Source organism: Medicago truncatula, chromosome 4 (genome assembly GCF_003473485.1).
Source record: "Medicago truncatula cultivar Jemalong A17 chromosome 4, MtrunA17r5.0-ANR, whole genome shotgun sequence".
NCBI classification, from domain to species: domain Eukaryota; kingdom Viridiplantae; phylum Streptophyta; class Magnoliopsida; order Fabales; family Fabaceae; genus Medicago; species Medicago truncatula.
In genome coordinates, this window is record NC_053045.1 from 20969149 (window position 1) to 20972996 (window position 3848).

The 3848-nt window shown below is 37.2% G+C and overlaps 1 long non-coding RNA gene across 1 annotated transcript; it reads left to right on the top strand.

Moving 5' to 3' along the window:
- Positions 1 to 2601: 2601 nt before the first annotated feature.
- On the top strand, positions 2602 to 3349 carry LOC11445034 (uncharacterized). The gene is made up of 2 exons (XR_003011698.2): positions 2602 to 2771; positions 2869 to 3349. It is a non-coding gene; the product is annotated as an uncharacterized lncRNA (long non-coding RNA).
- The last annotated feature ends 499 nt before the right edge of the window (positions 3350 to 3848 follow it).

The window sequence follows — 3848 nt, forward strand, 5'->3', positions numbered from 1 at the left end:
GGCAACAACCTAACGTGAATGCTGGTGCAAATGCTGAAGCTAGGATGTTGGAGACGTTCATGAAGAAGAACCCTCCGACTTTCAAAGGACGTTGTGACCCTGATGGAGCCCAGACGTGGCTTAAGGAGATTGAGAGGATTTTCCGGGTTATGCAGTGCACGGAGGACCAGAAAGTGCGATTTGGTACTCATCAGCTGGCCGAGGAAGCTGATGACTGGTGGGTTGCTCTTCTGCCTACCCTTGGGCAGGAGGGAGCTGTTGTGACTTGGGCTGTTTTCAGGAGAGAGTTCCTGAGAAGATACTTTCCGGAAGATGTTCGCGGAAAGAAGGAGATCGAGTTCCTTGAATTGAAGCAAGGAAACATGTCCGTGACAGAGTATGCTGCCAAGTTCGTGGAGCTGTCTAAGTTCTATCCGCACTATACTGCAGAGAATGCTGAGTTCTCGAGATGCATCAAGTTCGAGAACGGTTTGAGGCCCGACATTAAGAGGGCGATTGGATACCAACAGCTGAGAGTTTTTCAGGATTTGGTTAATAGCTGCAGGATCTACGAAGAAGATACGAAGGCTCACTACAAGGTAGTGAATGAAAGGAAGGGCAAGGGACAGCAGAGTCGTCCTAAGCCGTACAGTGCCCCCGCTGACAAAGGGAAACAAAAGATGGTCGATGTTAGGCGGCCTAAGAAGAAGGATGCTGCAGAGATTGTGTACTTCAATTGTGGTGAGAAAGGCCACAAGAGCAACGCCTGTCCTGAGGAAATCAAGAAGTGTGTCCGGTGTGGTAAGAAGGGTCATGTGGTGGCTGATTGCAACCGTACAGACATTGTTTGCTTTAATTGCAACGGAGAGGGTCACATTAGTTCACAGTGTACTCAGCCTAAGAGGGCGCCGACTACTGGTAGGGTCTTTGCTTTGACTGGGACTCAGACAGAGAGTGAGGATCGTTTGATCAGAGGTACTTGCTATATTAATAATACTCCTTTAGTTGCTATTATTGATACTGGTGCTACGCATTGTTTTATTGCTTTCGATTGTGTTTCTGCTTTGGGTCTTGATTTGTCTGATATGAATGGAGAGATGGTTGTCGAAACTCCAGCTAAGGGTTCGGTGACTACTTCTCTCGTATGTTTGAAATGTCCTTTGTCTATGTTTGGTCGTGATTTTGAAATGGATTTAGTTTGTCTACCTTTGAGTGGTATGGATGTGATTTTGGGTATGAACTGGTTAGAGTACAACCACGTTCTTATTAATTGTTTTAGCAAGTCAGTACATTTCTCTTCCGTCGAAGAGGAAAGTGGTGCAGAGTTTTTATCTACTAAGCAGCTGAAGCAACTGGAACGCGACGGTATCTTGATGTTTTCGCTAATGCCTACTATATCTATTGAGAATCAAGCAGTGATTGACAGGTTACCGGTGGTGTGTGAATTTCCTGAAGTTTTTCCAGATGAGATTCCTGATGTGCCTCCAGAGAGAGAAGTTGAGTTTTCTATTGATCTTGTTCCTGGAACGAAGCCGGTCTCGATGGCACCTTATCGTATGTCTGCTTCCGAGTTATCTGAGTTGAAGAAACAGTTAGAAGACTTGCTTGAGAAGAAGTTTGTTAGACCAAGTGTTTCACCTTGGGGAGCGCCGGTTTTGCTAGTAAAGAAGAAAGATGGTAGTATGCGGTTGTGTATTGATTATCGACAGTTGAACAAGGTAACTATCAAGAATAGGTATCCACTTCCGAGAATTGATGATTTGATGGATCAGCTAGTGGGTGCACGAGTTTTCAGCAAGATTGATTTGAGGTCAGGTTATCACCAGATTAAAGTAAAGGATGAGGATATGCAGAAGACAGCTTTCAGAACGCGTTATGGTCACTATGAATATAAAGTTATGCCTTTTGGAGTTACCAATACACCTGGAGTGTTTATGGAGTATATGAATCGCATCTTCCATGCATTTTTGGATCGGTTCGTAGTTGTGTTCATCGACGATATTTTGATTTACTCCAAGACTGAAGAAGAACATGCCGAGCATCTGAAGATTGTTTTGCAAGTGTTGAAAGAGAAGAAAGGTAAAACATCATATGTTATTCCATTATTGCAACCTTACAAACCGGCTTGTGAGGTGATGAATTCCACCACTTATAAAATACTTAGTCATGCCACATCCCTTCCAATGTGGAACTATTAACAAAATTTTACATCTAAAATTATTGAATTTCATGATTTGATCAATTAATTACTAAAAGGGATAAGACTATATGCTTTTCAATCAATCCAACCGGACATTGTTGTCGATCATAACTTTTCATGCTCCCTTGAGGTAGTTTTGATGAATTTGAAATCTAACATATATTGTATTTGTATATCTGCTATAACATAGGGATCACATGTAATTCAATAATATTAATACTCTTTTTATTATCCCTTTTCTTCCATGACAGGTTACAAAATAATGGAATATTTGTAAAATAAGAATGAATTGGTTTGATTGGTAAGTTTTTTACAATTATCTCTTTACTCAGCGTGCTAAAGGGACAAACATGACACTTTAATGTACTTAAGTGACATTTACCAATGATTCTAATTTTATGAAGGATTTTTTACAACACCTTAAGCGCTAAAAACTATAAAATGAATGTCAGAAGAGAACTAGTTTATAAAGTGATAAAACTATATAATATTTCTTACATGCATAAGAAATAAATTATGGCTAAAGTTCTCAAACTTGTTAATGTTATGATCATTTTTCTTGCCCTAGTTCTTGTTGCAATGAACGTTAACGGTAATCAATTTTTTAATCCTTTTTAAATTTTCAGTTACTTTTTACATAATATTTTATCTCATTTTAGTAACATATTTTTGTTTTTTTTTCATTATAGCGGATGTTATTAATTGTACCCAAGATTCTGATTGTCAGTCAATTGGATGCTTGTCTCATCTTAAACCGAAGTGTACTATGTTAGGATTTTTTTTCAATGCCTTTGTTGGCATATGCGAATGTGATCAAGTGATGTGACCATAAGATTTTTCTAGAAAACTATAGGATATCTCATTTTGTTATTGTGTTGCCCCCAATAATTTAAGTTTTTTTTTTTATTTTCATAAATCTCGTAGTTGTGGATTATGTACTCTAAGAAGATGGTAATGAAACGAAACAAGGGAGAAAATAAAGTTATTTAGATAGTATTCTAGATTTTATTTTTGTATTTTCAAATAGTTAAGTTTTAAGAATCAATGAGTACAAAAAAACTAAGATAGGAACAATATCCTCAAGAATGAATATGAATGACAAACATTAGATAAATGAGACTTGACAATTGTTGGATATTTCACAGAGATATTCCTACTATTGAAATTTCTTCATGAAGCTAAGTGATTATAAAATTGGTAAAGAATGAAAGAAAATGTGAAGATCTATGATGATTTTAGGGATTGAGGTCTAGGAGGCTAGGGTTTTATGTAAATGTGTGTATGGGTTCGAAATAGAATATGTAAAAATTATGATTAGGGCCTTAAATATTGACAAATATTTTAAAACGAATGCATTGCAAGCTACTTGTGTTTTAATGCGATGAGAGCTTTTGAACTTGATTTTAGAAGTATGTGTCACAATCTGAATAGGTGCCCTCAAATTGGAAAATTAAACAAAAAGACTTAATTTCAAATTAACTAGCATGTTTTGCAAGACCCAAGTTTGTGGAAGTTGTTTTTTCTTAAGGTAAATATATTCTGAAGCTCATCTAATCTAATATATCCAAATATTAAACCCTTTCACACAAAAGCATGATATGCATAATAAACATGTACAAACAAAGCACTGCAACACTTGGGATGTGCACTTCTTGTGTTTAGAAACCGA